Source organism: Neophocaena asiaeorientalis, unplaced genomic scaffold (assembly GCF_003031525.2).
Source record: "Neophocaena asiaeorientalis asiaeorientalis breed wild unplaced genomic scaffold, Neophocaena_asiaeorientalis_V1.1 scaffold256, whole genome shotgun sequence".
NCBI lineage: Eukaryota > Metazoa > Chordata > Mammalia > Artiodactyla > Phocoenidae > Neophocaena > Neophocaena asiaeorientalis.
Window position 1 is genome coordinate 904,953 of NW_020185324.1, and position 23,518 is coordinate 928,470.

Sequence of the window (23,518 nt, forward strand, 5' to 3'; positions counted from 1 at the left end):
TCCTAAGTCCACGGACCTGATGAACCTACTCTCCTGATGTTTTGGAGAAGACAGACCAATCCATCAGCTAGCGCTGCAGAGAATAACTGCTCATTTCTTCCCATCACATAACACAGTGGCTCATGGGGCACCTCAGCGTCCCCTAGAAGGAGGTGGGGAGGTTTGGAGGCCTAGGGAATAGATTCTTGGAAAGGTGAAGGACACGAAGGGGAGTGAGAATCACGTCTTGCCCTTTAGCTGCTCATCATTTCATGAGACTCAGACAGCGTTTTCCAAAGTGAGAGCACACACCACTCAAGATGATTTTAGGTGGTGCAGGAGATGATTTTAGATGGTGCATGGGCATGGCACCGGAACACTGAGAAAGTCAGTCTATTTTCCATTCTTCTTCAATCCTCCTAATTTCATCAAAGAGAAAATCTATTTGCTGCCAATCTTTAACACTTTTACCAGGACAGAGCATGCCTCAGGCAAGAGTTACCTAGATAGAAGGTAATATCATTGTATTTTTTATTGCATTTATTTTTTATGATGAATTTTATTTATCAAGGGATGCTGTTTTATTTATCAAGGGAGTTTACCTAGGGATACTGTTTTTTCCATGGAGAGCACTGATGTAAGCTTTCTAGAATAAAAAAAATAGTTTTAACTGAAAACAAACTTAAGTCCATTTAAAGACGAATACTAATATAGGGGTACTGGCAGAAAAGAAGTTTGGGAAATACTGGCATAAGGGGAAAAAAGATATCATATCGAGGAAAATAAAACCTGTATTTCTGGAGGGGAGAGAAAGATTCTATTACTTGCAGCCTTCACGTATTCCTAACAGACAGAGGGACGGAGGGAATGCATGCATTCTAATCAGACAGCAAGGGCCCAAGCAAACACCCAGGGCTCCAGAAGCACAAGTAGCCCAGTTGTCCTGAGTGGGGTGTGGACACAGGGCATTCCTGAGCCATAACCACCAGGGCCAAGTGTAAGGTTTTAATTCATTAGGTAAGGGGAGATGTTGGAGGTTTCTGAGCTAAAAGATGACACTGTCAGAACTGTGCTTTGGAAAGAATCCTCTAGCAGCAAGTCTCATAGTTTAATACATTTATGGCTAAATGTATTACATTATCTCACTCTATAAAGATGACGAGGTGAAGCAGCACAGATGTAATCTTGGAAGCCAGAAGAGAGATGAAAATCTAGAGCCTTTTCACAACTACACAAGCAAATACTGCTTCCTTCTGGTTCCACGTCCATAAACTTGATACACAGAAACAGAAGCATTTCTTTTCCTTTTAATAACCCAACCGGTGCCCAGAAAACTTTTCCGCTGGCACATTTTGCCAGGCCCTGTTCCACAGGATGCCCACAGGGCAGCATCTGGATTCTTTAAGGGCCAAGCACCCACTTTGTATAGATGTCAGAGTATTAGCTTTCCTCCTCTTCCTGTCTTCTCTCCCCTCTTTCCTTCTTCCCCCCTTTTCGGCTATCTAAGTCTACGTAACACCTATAAGAGAGGTAAAGTGAGGACAGAGAAAGAGAATAAAGCTAAAATCAATCACTTTGAGGCCCTGGGGGATGAATAAAGCTAAAATATCCTATCAATTTAAGAAAATGCAGTGAAACTGAATTTGAAACCCTAACCCTAACCCTCACTTTTTTTAAAACCGAAAATTAAGACCTATTTGTTTGACGGCATTGTAAGTTTCAAGATTAAGGATTTTCTACTCCTTACCTTTAAGTGGTGGTACCTATTGGCAAGAGAGTAAGGGAGCACAGTTGTAACCGATACTGTAAACACTGCAGGTGTTCTGTTAACTGATCTCTGCTGAACTCTACAGATGAACCTATGGTGCCCATTTCTTCTGTAAACCATCCTGACTGAGGTCCACTGCACACTGGATGTCTGTGACCAACAGATGACTCTCTAACATGCTCACCTACTTCTGCCTCTAGCAGTTATGTGCTTATTAGGAGTCAGTTACGTTTGTTCCTAAATATGTTAATGCCTGTTGTACTTGTTATTGAAACTATGAATTTATTAAATTATATGTAAACCACGGAAATGTGAGAATAAATAGGAAGAGTTCTTTCTATGAAAATTAAGTTGAATGTTTTGGAAAGAGTTAGATAATGGTGATTAGCCATGCCTGTCCAATTAGATGTGAGTGAGATGCTGTAAAGTACTGGGGAGAATTTTTTAAAGTATAGAAAGTTCTTTTTGCAGATTGCCTCACAAGTGGCCTTAAGTTCCCACTGACAATAAAGAAATTAAAGGTGAACATTACAGATGATGAATTATGAGTGGGAATCTTTTGTAGAAAGATAATCACAACACCAAAGAGTATGCTCATATTCAAAGAAAAGGTGTTGGACCAAAATTAAAAGATTGACAAACAAACATACATTTATATGTTTTGTGCTAAAAAATAGAATGGTCAACATATGTGTACATTTAATTACCCCTTTTAACTCTCTTTTTGGAGTAGTGAATTAAGTACCTGTCCCTTAACCTGACCATGTCAGAGAAGGCAGCTTCCATGGTAATTATGCAAACTGAAAGGAAGGAAACACATTTTTGGAAATTCTCTATGAGGAAGACCTTGAACATGGGAACTCCCACCCTGAGCACAGTTCCAGGCCAGCCTGACACAGAAGCTGTGGAACAATCTGCCCTCAAGAGACCGTGAGGGTTTGGGAAGAAAAACATCAGTGACGATCACCATGGACTGAATACTACTGAGGTCCTTTCACACATTTTTCAGGAACCCAGAAAGTCTTCAGATGCTTGTAGGATCCTAGGGAATTCTGGGAGAGATCCCTAAAGGTGCCCAAGTTTGAATTTTTTGCCAGCCTTGTGAAATGGGAGCTTCAAGTCATAATTTAAGGATCATAAAGTATTTGTTTTTCTTGCTTGAGTGTGCATGTGAATGTGTGTGTGTACACAGAATGCATGGCCTAGAATGAATGGTTACACCATGAGAGCACGAGCTTTGTCTAATTTAGGGCTAGAAAAGTGCTGCTACTTCGGAGGCATTGAATAAATATTGGTGGAATAAAAGGATGCTATGTCAGTTTGATGAAAAGAAAATGATGAGGCTGATAGAGACTTCTGTGGCCATTCACGAAGGGCACTCTGGGTGAGCCGGAGGGTCAGTAGTACCGAATTTTTACCGTCACGTTTTTCTTTAGAAATCACAGCTTTGGTACGTGTGACTCCCAGATACTTTTCTCATTTCATCAACCATTCATCATGGAAAGGAGAGAGAGGGAGATTCATTTTTCTGAAGCAATTGGAAAGGCCCTCAGACTGCGGAGTGAGAAGAGGGGTGAAAAATTAGAAGCCTGCGGATGTGAAATTTCTGAGAAGAAGCTGGACACAGAGCTTAAGAAACAGAGAGGAGCACGGGATGATGTAATTTGATTCTTTCACGTGACAGATGAGGAAACTGAGCCCAGAGAGGAGATGCGATTGGCCCAGGGTCACACATCTGTTGGGTGGTTGAGCTGGGATAAGAACACAGTGATTCTTCCTCTACTGCTCTTTCCATGACACAATTCTGAACACGAGACCCGTGAATGACAAGGAAAAACAGAGCGGATAAGATGAGCCTAAGAGGAGAGAGAAAGAAAAAGTAGGATCGTCATCCCACTGTACTAGACCAGTCCCACATCAGATGAGGGGTCAGATAGGACTGATTAGCCATCCCCACTGACCAAGAACAGGTGGACAGTGGGGAGAAGAGCATTTCCGGTTTTGTGAATGTATTAGACGTTCCAAGATGACTCTTGGTGAATGAAGCAAATAAACTAATAGAGACTATAATCTATTAGAAATACAGCATCTTTTTTCTAATTCCAGTGCTTCTTAGAGCGCTTGACATAGCTTTTCTACACTCAGGAGTAGGACACAGAGAGTGCTCATCCCGCAGCAAATGGCATCGGCAATGCCTCCATTCGAGGGTACTCACACCGCGGCTCCATTCAACCTTGGAGGTTTGGGTGGCTTTTGCTGTCATCTCAAGTTAATAAGCCTAGAGAGGGAAATGGGGTCTGTCTCTATTTCAAATTCTGATACTTAGCTCATCATGGATTTTTTTGCATTGGTTTCGATTTTTTTAAGTATTGCATTACAATATTTATCTTGAGTACTGAATTTTTTGGCACCCCCTTAAATTCTACAGCCTGCTAACCTCAGCCTCGTCCTAGCCCTGTGTTAGGCTTTAACCTGTTCAGACACCCCGGAAGGAAAGAGGTTTCTTCTTTCCCTTTCTTTTTCATCTTCTCTCTTGTTCTATATTGTTGTTGTTTTTATTCACGTTCATGTAAACTGGAGCCATAAAAACAAGCCCCTAACAAATGAACTTCTTACCCTGACCGGCAATAGACAGGAGAGGTGTAAATGATCTGAATGTCACAAGACTCGAAGTAAACAGTTAACTGATTTTTTTGGGAGAAAAACAAATGCTAACCAGAAACACAATCACTTATTAAGTAAAATTTGTTCGAATCTGTGGAGGGAGCCCAGGGCTTGGCTGGTGCCAATGAGGACTGTGCATTAGGAGAGTCAGAGAAATATCCATGTGGGAAGGAGGGCATGGGGAAGACAGTACTTATCCTACTTCATGGTCTGAGGCAGGTAATAAAACCTGGAGAATGCAGATCATTCAACAACATAAAACACTGACATTCCAACATCCATAAAATAGGGATTTACAACAAATGCCACGTTCGCCTGACGCTTAGAGGCAACTTGCGTGAACACTCCTTCTTGGGTTAAAGTTGAACCACCTTTCTCTCATGATTTCATCCAAACATTCATTCTTAGTCCGTGTGCAGTCTGCTTAGTCTAAGGCAGTGGTTCTCAAACTTGAGTGTGTAGCAGAATCACCTGGAGGGCCTGATAAAATGAAGATTGCTGGACTCCTCCCCTGGAGTTGCTCATTTAGGACATCTGGGCTGGGGCCCAAGAATCTGCATGTCTCACAAATTCCAGGTGATGCTGATAGGCTGGTCCAGGAACCACACTTTGAGAACCACTGTCCTAAGGAACGCCCATGAATGTGCCTGTTAAATTCCTTGCTCCAGCTAGAGCCTAGGTTGCCTTGTTTGTTCACAGGATTCCACTCCTTGGCCACAGCTGACTGGACCAGGAGTAGGTGCCTTACCTACAGGCAGCTGACCCATAGGCTGGCCAGTGACTGAGCAATAGCCCGAGGCAGCTGATCAGATTTTTTTCTGATCAATTTTTTTAAACTGGTAAGTAATGAAAGAATAAGCCAGCCAGCAGTGGGAGCTAAATTAACCACGAGGCTATAATTCACTAATCACAAGGGCATAAGGCACCAGGGTAATCCAGGATTACGAGAAAGCAGAGATTCTGAGAAATATGAAAAATTCTAAGAAATTTAGAAAAGATCTTGGAGAAATAAAAATTAAACAGAGCAGAGGGAAATAACAAAGAGTTGGTAGAGAGAAAAGGATGGCGTGCGTCGCAATAATCTCGAAAGTAAAGATCCACTAACTCCTGCCGGGCGGGCCTGAATCAATAACTTGCTCGAGGTCTAGTGTCCGAGACCTGGCCCTACTCTTGGATTTCTTGAGTTACCTTTGGTCTGTTTGTGCACTAAAATAAATCAAAATTTTGAAACAACAAAATCACACTAATAAACAAACTCCGAGTATGTTTCTCTTGGATCATTTTGAGGTACCATCACTATCCAGCTTTCTACCACCAGTGAGAAAAAGCGTTTTTCCCTCCTAAAACTCAAGCTCTTGCAAATTGAAATTACCTTCCTCACCAAATCAGCTCATGGCATCACCTTCCCCTTTCTGCTACTAGCAGATCCCACCAATCTCTCCACCAGCTGGGCTGGAAGTGCACTTTGGTGAGTCTTTCTCTCTTTTCCCCACATCTAAGCAGTCACACACTCCTCATCCCATGGCTCCTCCCTTTAACACAGTCCCCTATTACCCCTGGCTTGCAGGAGTCTGCTAACTCTTCTCAGGCTCACCAGAGTGCACTTTTAGGAACCCTAATGTAAAAGTCCTGGATGGTTTCCTCAGCCTAAGGTCTGCCCTCACAGTATGGCTGTCAGCTTCTTGACAGTTGGGTCTTACCCTCTGTGGTAGGCAGAATACTATGCCTCAACCCCCAAAGATATCAGGTCCTATCCCCTGCAATCTGTGAATGTGACCTTATTTGGAAAAAGGGTCTTTGCAGATGTGGTTAAGTGAAAGATTCTGAGATGACAAGATTATCCTGGATTTTCCAGCTGGGCCCTAAATGCAATCACAAGGGTCCTTAGAGGAGAGCGGGAGATCATATGCACACACAGAGGAGAAAGTGATGTGGCGATGGGGACAGAGATGGTGGTCACCAGCCAAAGAACGCCTGCAGCCACCAGAAGATGGAAGAGGGAGGAAAAGATCCTCTCCCAGAGGCTCCAAAGGGAGTGTGTGCCTGCCGACACCTCGATTTCAGAATTCTGGCCTCTTGAACTCCGAGGGAATACATTTCTATTGTTTTAAGTAACCCAGTTTGTGGTAATTTGTTACACAGCAGCCAGAGGAAATGAACACACCCTTCCTTTCCACCATTCCTCCCCAGTCTTCTGCCTGCTCCTTGTCTCACCCCACCGCACCCCTTGAACAGTGACCTCTCAGCCCACGCTCTTCTCCACTTTTACATGAGTTGTTCTTTCATTTTGGACCGATGCTGAAATCTCAGCCATCCCTCAAGTCCTTTTTCATGAAATCTCTCTGATAGTCCCAGGAAGGATCTCTCCATTCTCTGACCCCTTCACTTGCTTCTCTGATGATTCCTTTTTATCTTGATTTACAGGAATATGTAAGGGTTTTCTTTTCTTTCCTCTATCACATTTCAACTAAACTCTAAGTTACTAGAAGGCAAAATTTTTCTTAAATGTGTCTGTTTCCCTCCCTATACTATGTGTCTTGCCCATAAGAGATGCTGAAAGAAATGGTGGGCTTGGGATATTGTTTCGAGTGCTTAGTGCAGTGGGTGGTATACTGAGAAACTAACTTGTGCTTTGCACCCCCTTCCTCAGGAAGGTTCACCAGGACGAGATGAGACTGTCCATCCAGTCTCCCTCCTGCCTCTTCCTCAGCCCAAGGGGAAGCCAGGAGCTGCTCTGCCTGTGAAGGGTTAGCAGGTGCTTGGGTGGTTCTAATTAGCACTAACTGCTAATGTGGAGATAGGGTTGAATGAAACCTTCACAATTCAGAGTTCAAAGAAAAGGAAAGCTGTCCAATCCGAGGAAGCAGGAGAGGGAAAAGAACTCTGAGAAAAGGATGGCCTGTGGCAGTGGAAAGGACTATTAGGGAAAAGACTCTGTGCCCCTGCCCAGAGCAGTGCCCCAGACAGAGGACAGGACAACAGCAGAGGTGAAGGCAACCACAGAGACCTGCGCTCTCCCTCAGGACGGCGTGTGCCCTCCCCCTGCTCCATCCCCTCTGAGCTGTTTTATATGATCTGGAAAAGGGAAGGAGCCCCAAATGGCTACTGCTGAGCTTCTTGCCAATTCAGACGGGAGTTAGAGATCCATACAATACAGAAATGTGACATTCCTTGCATCACAGGAGTCGTGGAAATATCCATACCTGCTATAATTATAAACGTGGAGGCATCCTCTGGCTTTGTTTCCAATACATTTCAGCATTGGAGAAAGTTTCTTTCTTTTCTTTTTTTTTCTGAAGTCTTTTTGTAATTGAAGTATAGTTGATGTACAATGTTGTGTTAGTTTCAGGTGTACAGCAAAGTGATTCAGTTATATATTCAGTTATACATATATAATTCAGTTATATATATATTCTTTTACAGATTCTTTTCCCTTATAAGTTATTACAAAATATTGAGTATAGTTCCCTGTGCTATACAGTAGGGAGAAAGTTTCTGATTACATTGCCCTTCAAATCTTGAACACTTACACAATGTAACAGAGAGAGCCAAGTATAGGAATCTGTAACTAACTGTCAGGGCAAATTTATAAGGGCCCTGCCCAAAGAGGCAAGCAGGGGTGGAAATCTATGCCGGCTTCTCTCAGCAAGCCAGGCATCCTGGCAAGGGGCTGCATTTTCCCAGAGGAAGGGTGCCTTTGTCTTTCCACAAAGATGCCATCCCCTAGCCTCACCACCCTGTACATTCCCGCTGAGGGAGCCTTTTTCTAATTTGCACAAAGGGGCCCTAGGGGCGAGATGCTGCCCTGTTTACAGAAGCCCAGATTTTGGGTAACAAAGATGACTAGCTATTTCAAATCCACCTGAGAAGTGTCTAGAAGAGAAACTGTAACAAAAAAAAATCAAATACATTTGTTGCTAATAAAAGTTAAGTGAGGGCTTCCCTGGTGGCACAGTGGTTAAGAATGTGCCCGCCAATGCAGGGGACACAGTTTCGAACTCTGGTCCGGGAAGATCCCACATGCCGCAGAGCAACTAAGCCCTTGAGCCACAACTACTGAGCCTGCTCTCTAGAGCCCGTGAGCCACAACTACTGAGCCTGTGCACCACAACTACTGAAGCCCACACGCCTAGAGCCCGTGCTCCACAACAAGAGAAGCCCCCTCTGGCTGCAACTAGAGAAGGCCCGCGCTCAGCAACGAAGACCCAATGCAGCCAAAAATAAAAATAAATAAAATAAGTGATTTTTAAAACAAAGATTAGTCCTTAAAAAAACAAACAGTTAAGTGAAAATGCTAAACACTGCAAACATTTTGCTCTTTAATATGATACATACAACCATGGTCCTAACTTTAATCCCCTTTTCATGTAATAAATCTATCTATGCATCTTGATCCAAAATGGACCTAAAATTAACCAAAATAGAGGATATGAAAAATGACTATAGATAAATCTGAATTCCGAGCCCAACCCTGAGGGAACCCATCTATTTTGTGAATGTCAGAAAACAGGCCTCCATAAAAGCTCTCTTCTTAGGGGGAGAAAGCCATTCCAGGATATAAGCGATGAGATACTCCCAAAGAAGTTCAATCAAAGCAAGAACTTAAGCTAGCGTTCTGGGAATGCAGTGACGAGCCTAACAGAAACCACACTGACCCGGCCAGCTGGGCCTCCTTCTCCGTGGCCCTCCCCACCTTTGCAACTGACTTGGGACTTCAGGAAGCAAAAGGCAGTGCTTAGGTTGCAAATCCAAAATAAATCAGAGGAGTCATGAAGCCATTTTTCCTAGTTATTCCTATAAATTGGAGCTGCGTTCGGTCTCTCCTCAGAAGTATCGTGTCGGGCTGGAGAAGGAGAGAAAACAAACATGCTGGCCAGCATTTGGGGGCATAGCCAAAAGGCACTAAGCAGAATCTTGGTGGCCTTTCACTGTCCTGTCACGCAAACACAGACCAACCTGCGAGAGTTCACAGCTTCCATTTTATAGAACCGCTCCCCTGGTCACTCTTTCCCTTTTCCTCTTTCCTCTCTTCTCTCTTTCTATCCCCTCATCTGCCACGAAACACATTGCAAAAAGGTGGGAAATGGCCAAATGGTTCAGATCGTCACAATTTCTGCTTTCCTCCTCCAATGTCCCTATCGTGTCTTCACGTTTCGACTCCACAGCAGACTTCAAAGGTTTCCCTGATGTAGAATGCACTTTCCAGTTTAGAGGGAACCGGGAGTTGCCCACCTCCCTACCGCCACTTGCAAAACTGTTACCAGAAATATAACTGCAAGACTGAAAGCAGAGGTTTAGAAAAAAAAAGAACTACTCTCCAGTTCAAGTTCTCAAAGGACTCTCCTTGTAGCCATTTGCCTCCTCTTTTGAAGCCAAGGTCTAGGTTATTAGTAGTCGTCATTTTTTAAAAACTAGGTTCCTAGGGTTGGAACAATAATGTGATTCAGCTTGGCTTTCTGCGTATAGATCCCAGAAAGCCTGGCTCCTTGGAGATGGATTAAAATCATCAACAGAAGTCTCCCAAAGATTGGTCAGCAGACTGCTACCTGAGGACGACGTAAGAATCACCTGGGGATGCTGTTGTGGGCTCCCGTCATGGAGATGCTGTTTCAGTGAATCTAGGGACCAGGAATGGAATGTGTAGCTCTACAAGCTCCCACAGTGATTATGGTGCATACCCAGGTCTCGAAAGCACACTTATTCTAGAATCTGCAGTGAAGAATGGTGGTTATAAGCATGGACTCTGAAGCCAAACTGCCTGGCTCTACCCCTTATGAGCTGTGCAAGCTTGGGCACGCGCCTTAACCTCCCTGAACCTTCATTCTCTTGCCATGAAAGAGGGAGCACTTACCTATTGTGATGGAGCTAGACTGGGGCATGCAAACTGGAGATCCATGGCCACCAGATCCACTCAACCATCTCTTATTTTTGCTGGCACAACTTAATATATACTTTAAAAAATATGAACTGAATGCCTTTAGATGGCATGCCAGTTCTAACTAACAACTTCCTACTGTTCTATGTCCTGCTGCCCTATTCACATTGGTGAGTTATCTGCCTGTCATTTGAATTTCTGACCCCAGGGTTTGCCATGGGGTGCATACCCTGTAGTCACCCATCCCTGTCACAGGAAGCTGGCTGCTGTCAGCAATGTGGGTGGTGGGTGTGTTGGTGAGAGGATGGTACACGCCCCCAGGGCTGCTCCTGAGGGTGGCTTAGCATGGGGAAGAAGAGACCTATGGATACAGTACCAAAAAGCTCCTGACTGAGTTTCGAGGTGTCCTGACCCCAGATCTTACACCCTCTCCACCCTGGAAGAGCACCTGCAGCCAGCCTGGGTTTAGTGGCTGTACAACTTGAGGCCCAATATGGAACGTCTATCAGGACTATAGGGTATCCCTGGAGACCTGTGATTCTTAGATATAGGTGGTCATAGGTTTTTCCTCAAGGTGCACTTTAGGATCATGAAACCAAGCTTGGAACCTCAGCCAGCTTCCCTGTATCTTCCTCAATCTGCAGTGTCCACTGGACTTTTTTTTTTTTTAAAGAAGATGTTGGGGGTAGGAGTTTATTAATTTATTTATTTTTGCTGTGTTGCGTCTTCGTTTCTGTGCAAGGGCTTTCTCTAGTTGTGGCAAGCGGGGCCCACTCTTCATCGCGGTGCGCGGGCCTCTCACTATTGCGGCCTCTCTTGTTGTGGAGCACAGGCTCCAGACGCGCAGGCTCAGCAATTGTGGCTCACGGGCCCAGTTGCTCCGCGGCATGTGGGATCCTCCCAGACCAGGGCTCGAACCCGCATCCCCTCCACTGGCAGGCAGATTCTCAACCACTGCGCCACCAGGGAAGCCCCCTCCACTGGACTTTTGAATTTGGTTCATTTAACAGAAATTGAACACGTTTGCACACTGTTCATATTCAACCAAACTAACTCACCTTTCCAAACTTCCAGAAGACCAGTTACAAATATTTGGTTCCAAAGCCCTCGTAGGTCTAGGCTCAGAAAGACTATTCCAAATAATACATTTAAGCTTCCTTTCTTTCATGGCATTACTGGATCACTGTGGTGTCATCAGTGCCACACACCGATACCTACTGTTTCTCTCCTCCCTGCCACAGAAGGCTGAGCTTCCAGGCCTTCTTGTGGTAAGACGGGGGCCCTTTGACAATTTCCAGGCAGTGGGTGGTCACTTTCAGCCAAAGCTCTTCCTCTCCTTACGGTAACCAGCTGTTGGGGAGCAAATCTGCCACTCCAAAGTGTCTCTTTAGCACGTAGGTTATTTCGAGCTGAAAACAATGAAGGCCCGAAAGACTCAGGAAGAAATTTTGACTTTCCCCCTAACTGCCTAAAAAGTAAATTAGATAGAGGGCCTGTTCCCAGAATAGAGCTTTCACCAGAGACATCTGCAAAGAATATGGGCTTGGTGTCGGGGGAGAAACAGGGCCTAGAGATGCATCCACTCTAAGTCCCATTGTTTCTGCACAGCCCAGAAAACATTTATTTACCAAACCTTTGCTTTTCCATCTCCAGGTCAACTGCCTTCCCCCTTTTTGAAGTCCCAAGCCCTTACAACATCTTCTTTTATCTTTAGCTGAAGATGGTATTTAAGGTGAAGGTTTCAGCCATTTGGGCAAGTTACTCAGTTTTTCTGGGTCTCCCCAATTGTAGACATGCTATTAAAATGTTGTCTGATTTTCTCCTGTTAATCTGTCTCACGTCAGTTAGACCAGCCAGAAGAACCTAGAGGGTAGAGGACAATTTCTCCCTCCCTAACACAGCGATGTTCTAGACACCTGTTCTGTACACTTGGACCCTGGAGTAAGAACACAGAGGCAAGCACCCAGCCAAGCTGTGCTGAATATATAATAGGAATTAGAAGTAAACCTTATCTTCAGTGGTGGTTTTAAGCCGGTGAGATTTTGGAGTTGTTGGTTACTATGGCACTGGTCTAGCCCATCTGGACTAATGAAAATATTATTCACTAAAACGAAGTGGGAAATGCCATTTCAAAAACATTTTCCAAATCAGAAGGTGTGAAGAAAGAGAGTATGTCTTGGAAACTCTATACTGCTGAACTATTGTTTGCCTTTAGGCCTTAGGCCATCTTTATTATATTGGATATTCTGAAGCCAATTAAAAGGATAAGAATGATGAATTAGTTTTCAAACATGGCTGCAAATTCTTTGGGATTCTTTCCATTAAGAGGTGGGTCTAGTCCCTCTTCCCTTGAAACTTGGCAGCCTTATTCAACCAATACAGTTTGACAGAAGTGCTGTTCTGTGACTTGTGAGCCTGGGTCACGAAGCCCGGCAGCTTCCCCACATTGCTCTCAGCAATGTTATATGCAAGGAGACTTACTATCTCGAGGCCAAAAAGGTAAAGAGGCCTCCAGAAGACTCCAGCTCCCAGCCATTTGAGTCACTCCCAGTTTTTCTAGTTTTCCCATCAGAGACCCCAGACATCAGGGAGCAGAGGCAAGCTTTCCCACTGTGCCACGTCCAAATATTCCTAGCCTACAGGGTCCATGAGCGGGCAGAAATCATTGTCGTAGGGTGCCACCAAGTGTTAAGGTGATTTGTGAAGCAACAATAGGCAACCAGAGTGAAAGGTGAGCCGTCTAAACAGAACTTTAGGCTGATACATTGCTTGACCATTCATGAGGTGGGGAAAGAAGTTACGGCTTAAGTACAGTGAGAGAACTTATAGTATGTTGGTTAAATGCGTGGATCCATTAGGCTTGGGCTTAATTCCATCTCCAGCCCTCACTAGATAAGGTTCTTAATCTCTCTGTGAGTCACTGTATTTTACTGCGCATCAATTTTGAAACTGGGACGCTAATAATCGTTCCTGCTCCACAGGGTGATAAACATGAAATGAGATACAGCATGGCCCTCAGCAGCATCCCCAGCCCTGCACTTGTGACTCTGTCACTGAAGGCTGCCAGGAGGCCTCACCCTGCTAAATATGCAGCTTGCACATATGAACATCAGATAATTCCCGCTCTTGCCTAAGCAGTCTTGGAAGCCAGAAGATGTTATGTTTCCTGGCTGGGTTTAGGTCACAGGCAATAGAACTGGCTACACAAGAAGACAGAGAATTGATTTACTGGCTTGCAACAGTCTTGGGAAAAGGAAATTCCTTTCCTTGCTCTCATCTATAGTTTGTGCCTCGGGTTCTGAAGTTTTAATTCTTCCTCAGCAGTTTTTAATAGCTGACACTGAATATGTACCATGTGCCAAGCACTATTCCAAATTCATGCGTTGAGTTAATCTTTATAATAGATGGTTATATTTTATGTAATCTCTAACAGATATATCTATCACGTGAGGTAGGTAGTATTATCCCCATTTTACAGATGAGAAAACTGAGTCTCAGAGGCATTACATCACTTGCTCAAAGACACACAGCTGGTAAGTGGCAGAGCTGAGCTCTGAATCCAGTTGGTGCCATGATTTTAACAGCAAAGCTGGGCTGTATCTCACTACCCTAGACTGCCCTTCTACTGAGGGAAAAGTTTCCATTTTCTGAATATTTAAAATATTTGTCTTCATGCCTTTACTGTAAAAGGTTTCTCTGTTTCAGGTACGCTATTTGAAAACTACCTTTTTAAGAACTGTGAAATGCGGCGATCACAGGGAAGTGCATAAACGTTACATACTTGAATTACATGTAAAGCTGGTGCTTGTACTTCTGAGGCCCTCGAGCATTTGAGTTCTACATGAACTCATCAAATTTTTTCCCTAGTTAGCATGACATACTGTCAGCACATATAGCCCATGTCCAAGATTTTTCTTTAGCAATGTTCTTTATGAGATTAAAGGACTTCCTTTTGATTTCTATCTGCAGAGTTTTTATCATGAATAGATGATTTAGGAAAGCATTTTATCAAATGCTTTTCTGTATCCATTTTGTTATTATTGATACTTTCTAACTTAATTGCCCTTGTGATAATACTCTGCATTGTTTCAATGCCTAGTTAATTGTTATACATAGTTAATTTTTGTTTTGTTTTTTGTTTTTTTGCGGTACCCGGGCCTCTCACTGTTGTGGTCTCTCCCGCTGTGGAGCACAGGCTCCGGATGCTCAGCCTCAGCGGCCACGGCTCACGGGCCCAGCCGCTCCGCGGCATGTGGGATCTTCCCGGACCGGGGCACGAACCCGTGTCCCCTGCATGGGCAGGTGGACCCTCAACCACTGCGCCACCAGGGAAGCCCCATAGTTAATTTTTATAGTGAATTTTCATACATGTTCCCTGTGTCATGAAAACAATTTATATGTTGATATTGTTTGCTGTAGTATCTATATGTCCATTAAATAAGGCATGTTAACAATGTTGTTCAAATATTCTACAGCCTTATTAATTTTTCTATCTCCTTGTTCTAATAATTCCTGAGAGGGCTGTTAAAATATCCCAGGGCTATTGTCAGTTTCTCTATTTCTTCTTATAGTTTTACCAATTTTTTGCTTTATAAATTTAAAATTATTAGGTCTTCCTGGGAGGAGTTAAAGTTTTGATCATTTTAAAGAGTCCCTCTTTATATTAAGCAATACTTTTGACCTTTATCTGAAACTAACAGAGTCAGATTTTTGGTTGTTAGTTGTATATATTTTTCCATTTTTTTAACTTTCAAACTTTCTGTATTTTTATGTAAAATGTGTCTCTTATAATGAGCTTGTACTTGTCTTTTTAAAAAAATCCAAACTTTGTCTTTTCCCTGGAGCACTTAGCTCATCTATATTTAAAGTAATAACAAATACATTTGTGTTTAAATCTACCATCTTATATGCTTTTTATTTGACCAACCTGTTTTTCTTTCTTCTCTTGGATTGATTTTTTAAAGTTATTCCCTGTTTTCCTCTCTTAGGTTGGAAGTTATATTCTTTCTATTTTTGTGTGTATGTCTGTGATGGTCACCTAGAAACTACAACATGAATCCTTGACCTATCAAAGTCTAATAATGATCCATAAATTTACTTTCTTCCAAAATATGCAAGGATCTTAGTATATCTTAAGTATGATTACTCTCACAGTTCTTAGAGCTATTATGGTTGTCTATTTTAGCTCTTTATAGTATTAATATGATAAAAATTTTCAGCACAATAAGACATTACTATTAATGTTTTATATAGCTAATGTTCACATAAACCAACCCCTATTTTTAATTTTTCTTTGCTTTTTATTCCTTGATGCATCTCTGAGGTTCATGGGGGATAACTTTCCTCCTAACTGAAGAATATCTTAGAGAATTTCTTTCTGTATGGGGCTGCTCATAGCTCATTCTCTCAGTTTTTGTCTGTCTAAAAACGTCTTCATTTTGCTTTCATTTTAGAAAGACTGTTTTAGACTGTCAGCTATTTTACTTCAGCCTTCTGATTGTCAATGTGGCTGTTGAAAAATTAGTTGTCAGTCAAACAACTTGTCTTTGATCTTCTGTAGTTTTAGTCTGATGTGTCTAGATGTGCATTCATTTTTATTTACTCTGCTCAGGCTTCTAGCACCAGTGGATTGCTTTCCTTCATTCGTTCTGGGAAATCCTCAGCTATTATCTTTTCAAGTTTTACCTATACGCCAGTCTCTCTCCTCTCCTTTTGAGACTCCAATTAAATTATGCTGGACCTCAATGTATCCTCCACGTGTCTTACCCTCTATTCTATATTGTCTATTGATTCTGGTACACACTGCTTTGTCTCTTCAGGTGCTTTGTAACCTTTTACCGTTTGCTGGCCATTTTGTTTGAAAAAGTTATTATAGAAATAACTTGAGACCTAGGATATCGCTAGCATCCTTCATCACCTCCTGTGAGATGCCTGAGGGCACTAGTAGTTCAGTGCCGTGGCTTTATAACCTCTGGATCACAGTCTGTAGCCTACCTTTGGAATGATTCCCTTCAAATTTACAGTCTAGAACAGGGGTTACTGTACCAAGATCTCTGCCTTTGGCGAGTTCTTAGCTCTAACTATTTTTCCTTCGGCCACAGGAATGTGCCACACAGGTCTGCCTCTTAGCCTCCTTTGGTTTGTCCTTTGGGTGGCAGAGGCAGGTGGAAATAGACCAGGTTCTGCCTTGGACCTGATGCCTGTCACCGACACCTTGTGTAATTTGCCAAAAGCAGCTCTTCTTAGCCCTTCGCCTGGGTAGGCAGATGCCCTGGGATAGAGAGAACTCTGGCTCATTTCCCTGAGCCCCAACCTCCTTCCTATTCATGTTGCTATCTTATTAGGTCATTGGTCATTGATGCTTTTCCAAAGATACTTTTACAGATTTCTTTCAGCTTTTCTCTTTTCAGAGGGAAGGTTAGTTTGAATCATCTATCCCACCCATACTAGAAGTCCTTCACACAGACAGGGTTTTGTTTTGGTTTTGGTGATCACTTTCCTGCCAATATTAAATTTCATATGAAATCTAGATTTCTGAAAATTCAGGGGATCTGGCAACCCTGGGCTCACAGATTAACAAGGCAGTAACTGGAGAGAGCTGAGTGTCACCAGAGTTCCCACTGTGCTCTATGGTCTTAAACTAGCCCCAGTCTAGAATTGGCTGCCTGTCTTGATAGGCATCTGAATTGGCCACCACTGAATAAGCAGTAATGAAATAGAAGCAATTAGATGATTTCAGTATTAATGAGAATACATCTTACCTGGATAGTTCTATATCCAGGAATCTAGGACATTCTAACTTACATGTTTTCTTTTTCTGAAATAGGCAGTCTCACTGTGAGGGGCTTGAAGGCTGTGAGTGAGGGCCGGCAGATTTGAACGGGGAGCCAGAACAGTTTTGGGGAATGAAGGGGCTGAGGTCGTCCCCAGCCCGCGGTCTCTGAGATTCAGATTCTCCACGTGGACTGAGCTGTCTCCTCTCAGCCCAGCCCTCCCAGGGGCACTCCCGAGGCTGGCAAAGCAGCGTGCAAAGGAAGCTACAGAGAGACATGAGGAGACTCTAGGTCCACTTTGGCAGGGAGAACCCCTGGCTGAGCACAGTTCTGAGAACACAGGCTCTTTTCCTTTCCCACCTTGAGAAACCACCGAGGCCTAGGGGGATCTTCAGTGGCCTAGCCCATCATCTCCTTTCAGGCCCACCATTGGGGAGCACACCCTGGGGTGGTGATACTACTTCTCCAGGGGAAAAGTTAACAGTCTCTTTGCATGTCCCATAACTGCCACCTCCCAGCCCACTTGATGCAACTGGTCACAGGTAGCATTGTGGCATTCTCTAGCCTCTAGAAGGTACAGCCTTCTAAGAGAGGACTAGTTCTTTGGAAAGGATTTGAGGACATAAACAGGGATAGGAAGTCTAAAGGAGAAACTAGACTTCCCACTGCTCTGGAATTGTGGGGCTCAGGGGTTGCATCTGAGAATACTCTTAGAGGATGGGTTGGGAGCAACAGTGATATGCCAGACTGAAGACGGGCACCCTGATTACCCTATTTTTTCATAGCTGGGTGCACATCCCTGTGTGTGTATATATATATATATATACGCGGGCCTCTCACTATTGTGGCCTCTCCTGTTGCAGAGCCCAGGCTCCGGATGCGCAGGCTCAGCGGCCATGGCTCACGGGCCCAGCCACTCCACAGCACGTGGGATCTTCCCGGACCGGGGCACGAACCCACGTCCCCTGCATCAGCAGGCAGACTCCCAACCACTGCGCCACCAGGGAAGCCCACCCTATATTTTTTGATACCACATAGCATAGCACCCTAGCTAAGACCATGGGCTCTGGGGCCAGAGCCTAGGTTCAAATACCAGCTATATCATTTAGAAATAGTAGGTTATTCAAATCCTCAGGGCCAAAGTTTTATCATTTGCATAACAAGAATGGATGAGTACGAATCCCATTGGACTGTGGTGAGAATCAGATATAACTCACACAAAACACTTAGCATTCTACCCTAACCCAATACAGGCAGGCATGTAACACAAGCTCATGAATATATTATTACTGTTGTTATTCTTGAAGCAGGAAGCCTGGCTTGCTAGGACCGCAGGGGGCGGAAGTGAGTAGACCAGCATTCCAGCCCCAGCGTGTTGACCTTTGATAGACAGACAACAACTCCTCTGCCTTGTGCTTCCTTGTCCATAAAATGAAGTTCATACGATCTTTTCTGACGGAAGATCAGATACAAAAAGATTAAGAATATCACCAGTGTTCTCAGCTCTTTGAATGAAAGACACCCAAAGTCACTCTGGTCAGAACTAAGATCTCTCTGTATCAGTCAGATGCTCTGGGCCCCAGGAAATCCCTTCCTTTTTTGTTTGTGTGCAGGGGGGACCCCTCTATCCAGCCAGAGGGAACACAGTCAGATGGCAGGTGGACAAGACAAAGCTGAAAACAGACGGAACAGGCGTGCCTACACTCGGAACACATTCCTTCAGGGTGTGTCTGTGTCTAAAGCAGTAAGTTAGCGAGGACCACCACAGGGAGAAAGGGCAGAAGCAACCGGGGAAGAAAGAGAACTTGGGCTGTGAGGCTGTCTGAGCAGGGGCGGCACAGCGGAATCCTCAGCGCCAAGCTCTAAGGCGACAGCAGCGAGCCCTCTACGTATAGCCTTCCCTGCGATATAAACACCGTGCCTGGAATTTATGGGCGATGAATATACATTTTACGAGTGCAGTGACTGAAAGTTTCTTCCACTTTTGACAAAAGAATATGTTCTTCCGTGGACTTTGCCTCTGTGACGTGGCTGCCATACTGCCCTTAAGTCCTTGAAGGATGCTGTTGGCCTTTTCATCGAAGTAGTGCTAGACTGTCTACCTACAATTTTGGCAAGGCTTCCTATCTCTGTAAAATCAAATCAGAACTTTCTTCATCCCCAGGTTATTCTGAATCTCTCAGTTTGACTAGTGTAATTGTGTGAAGAAAACACAGTCTAACACTACGGAGTTGATACCGAGGTACGGTTTCTATGGTGATGCAAAGTAAAACTGATTTTCTTGTTTTGTTAAGTTTCTGAGAAGTGGAAACAGGTCTTCAAAGGTCTCGGGACATTTGTCTGGGTTATTTTCTGCACTTTTTGTAGTCTTCCAGGAGGAGAGAATAGCAGAGGCCAGTTACCCCTATAAATGCCTCCTAGTGGTTTGGATTTAGAAGGATTTATCTGGTCTGGAGGGAAAGTCAATCCTGCCAAACAGAGGTGGAAATAAGGATGCTGAAGGTTACCAGAGCAGGAACGCTCAGACTTGAATGTGGACACAGATCCCCTGGGGAGCTTCTTAAAATGCAGAATCTGATTTGGCAGGTCTGGGGTGGGGCCTGAGATTCTGCATCTCAGAAGCAACCAGGTGATGCTGATGCTACTGAACCAAGGACTACTCTTTGGGCAGCAAGAGTTTCAGGTACTGGTAGAAACAGTATAAATTATATCTGCTTTTAAACTGCTTAGTGAATCGTATTCATTACACGGATGGTGAATTCATCAGGACTGCAAATTCTGAGCAGTATCAAAATGAAATACCCTATGTTGATGTAAGTCGGGGTCAGCAGTTGGATTCACCAACAGAGAAATGCCCAGGTGGTTAAAGACAGCACAAAATGTACAGCTGGAAAATCTTAGTCAGTTATCAAAGTACCTTAGCTTTTGTTAAATACCATACTGCCCATCCTCATTGTGATACCTGAGGCTGTAACTAAAAGCAAACCAAGAACAAAAAGCAACAATAGACTTGGCTTCCTAAGGGATGTGGGGCTTCTGTGGGCGGTGGGTTTGAGGGTCACTGAGAAAGCATCTGAAATGCAATCATGCCTTGTGAGCCACTCCTGGGAGCCCCATTCACACCAGGACACAATGTCAGGGCACTCCTGGCTTTGCACAAGTAGAAGTGGCCCACGCTTGCTGCCCATGTGTTCTAAGTACTGCCCAGGACTCTCTCTCATACCTTTCTTATTTCACACCATTGTTCCACAAGTTCCTCCTGAACAGTTCTCCTTTGTCTTCCAACGTAGTTCTAAGGCTGCTCATCTGAAAATCATTTGTAAGCAACTGCTTTAAATAGAAAAAAGAAGGAATCCTTCCTATAAGAAACCAAACACCTGAAAAAGGAATTCGATCTCATGAAACAAACACACTCGAAGACATTCTCCTTTCAGGTTTTCTTGCCATCAGATGCTGGGGATTCAATCTCAGAAGGCCAATTTTGGAGATTTCCAGGGATATTTGATACTTGTTTTGAAAACATTAAAATTCATCTCTCTGTATAAACACACATGTGAATACGAATGTAATTGTACCTTTTACAAAATGTGTTGTTGAGCCAAACTCATTTGGACGTACGCTTCCCTGAATATAATCAGAAATTGTGCCTTATGTTCAAAAAGGCCAGAGTCAGCAAACTAGAATCCTCGGGCTGAGTCTGGTCTACCACCTGCTTTTTGGATAGCCTGTGAACTAAGACTTAGCTTTACGTTTTTAAATCATTGAAAAAACAATCAGAAGAATACTTTGTGACGTGTGAAAGTTATATGAAATTCAAAGTTTAATACCCATAAATAAATTTACTTATTCATTTATGTATTGTCTGTGGCTGCTTTTATGCTACAGTGGCAGTTGAGAAGTTGCAACATGGACAATATGACTAGTGTTATGGGTTGACTCGTGTCCCCCACTCCCACATTCAGCTGTTCCAGCCCTAATCCCCACTACCTCAGAATGTGACCTTTGGAGATAAGGTCTTGACAGAGGCAATCTAATTAAAATGAGGTCATGGGGGTGGGCGCTACTCCAATATGCCTGGTCTGCTTGCAAGGGGGGAAATTTGGACACAGGTACACACAGAGGGAAGATGATATAAAGAGACAGAGGGAGAAGACAGCTATTTACAAACCAGGGAGAGAGGCCTGGAACACATCCTTCCCTCACAGCTCTTAGAAGGAACCAACTCTGCCAACACCTTGATCTTGAACTTCTAGTCTCCAGAACTGTGAGACAATACATTTCTGCTGTCAAAGCACCCAGTCTGTTGGACTATTACATCAGCCCTAGCAAACTATTACAGCGAGCAAAACTTAAAGTATTTACTATCTGGTTTTTACAGAAAAAGCTTGCTAACACCTACTCCATGGGACTAATTTAAAAAAAATTTTTATTGGAGTATAGATGATTTACAATGTTGTGTTAGTTTCAGGTGTACAGCAAAGTGAATCAGTTATACTATATCAATACATATATCCACTCTTTCTTATATTCTTTTCCCATATCGGCCATTACAGAGTATGGAGTAGAGTTCCCTAGGTCCTTATTAGCTATCTATTTTATATATAATATAAAATAGTATATGTCAATCCCAATCTCCCAACTCATGGGACTAATTTTTTGCATTTAATGCTTTGAAGCCAGCAAGCACATGCCTCATAACAAGCGACAGAGACTCCAGAAATCCTCTCTTTATCTCACACCTACCCTAGTCTTTAAATACTTTTTCTCTGGCAAATGAGTTGGGAACAACCAACCAATGGCACATTATCTTGGATAAAACAGAATTATTGAACAACCCCAACTCAGTACCTCTCGCTTCAAGCCAGGAGGGCAGCAAATTTGATCCACTAACTCCATGGATGTAAGAATTTTAAATAATGGGAGGAGGGAGAAAAGGAAAGGAGAATGCACAGACAGGAAGAGAATTTCAAATTCATTTTTGAACCTTTCAATATAGTATTATGTAACTAAAACATTGTGTCACGGGGCCCCGGCACCCTCTTATAAGACCAACATCTTTAAAAGCTGCCGGTTCGCTTGGGATATCTCCCATAGATCCAGTTGGCCCTCAGAGAATTTAATGGCAGATGATAAGACAAGACAAGTCAATTCCATTATAAAACAAATTGCTAGTTAGTCTGGGACTTTTTGATCCTCGCATGATCAAAACTCTGGTCTACATTGCTATTAATAAAAATAATGGCAAGAACGAAATTATTAATGACAGCAAACATTTAGTGAGCATTTTTTATGTACCAGGCATTGTCCAAAACACTTTAAATGAATTATTTCATGTAACCATCACAATAATCCTATGAAATAAGTATTTTTATCCTCATGTGACTGATAAAGTAACTGAAGTTTACAGAAATTAAGTTGCCCAAGATTACAGAACTGGAAAATGGCAGACCCAGGGCTCAAGACCAAGGATGTGGGTGGGGTTCCAAAGCCCAGCCTCTCAACGTGGGCCACGTGGCCTCAACGGTATATGAAAAAAGCAAAATCTTGGTGCCTCCACAGTTTCATTCCCCTGAAAAAGTCACTGTGTTTTCTTCCTCTTTGTATTAAGCATGTCTCCATTCTGATGCTTTGACATTTGGGACCTTGCTGACACTGGAAGGGACAGCTCCTTCAGGATTAGCTAATTTCTAGAGAGAGCAGAAAGCTCTCCTGGGGGCCCCCTCTTTTATAATTAGAGCAACGAATCCAGAGCTCACTCCCCAACCACCTGCTTTGTTGGGCTCTCACACTCAGACCACTAGCCACCTGCCCTAATCACCCCAGGGCCAAGTACCTGACAACTAGGAACGTAGGAAGCCCTATGCCCCAGAGCCTGCTGAAATTGTTCAAACTAGCTAATCCTAACCCTACGAACCCTGCCTCCCTTCTTCCTTTCCATGGAAACCACAATAAAAGCTCTTAGCTACATTTCCCCCTATGCCTTCTGCCTCATAACCAACCCTGGTTCCTCCCCCGCCCCGCCCCACCTTGGCAGTGCATGGAGTGACTTGTCTCACCTCTTGGGAATGGTGAGTAACAAGCTACCTTTTCAATGACAATCCTCTCCTCACCTACTGGCCTCACCATACCCCAATAATAATAAAACCTACATTTTAAAACACTTTTATAGCCTCATCTACCTCCCATGCCCCTATAATTAAGTTTCGAATACCAAACAATGCCTTACATGATGACTTCTACCAACAAAGGTGCTCGGAAATGAAACCAAGCAACCAACCACCCGCTCCTCCCCTAAAAAACAAACAACGAAAAACAGTGAAACAAGAGTTTCATAAACCTTTCGTTGTTTCCCCTCCTGCCTAAGGCTGAAGCATTCTGCTATTGATATGCCGCTCTCCTGAAGTTTGCGTCATACCTCCCAACTTTCCTGGGAAGCGAAAACAAAGGATGCGGAACCCC

General features: G+C 43.5%; 1 protein-coding gene across 1 annotated transcript in view; it reads right to left on the bottom strand.

The window, feature by feature from the left end:
- The window catches only part of PGM5 (phosphoglucomutase 5), a 181,656-nt gene that overhangs the window by 1,929 nt on the left and 156,209 nt on the right, over nucleotides 1–23,518 (bottom strand). The gene's annotated exons all lie outside the window — the stretch shown is intronic.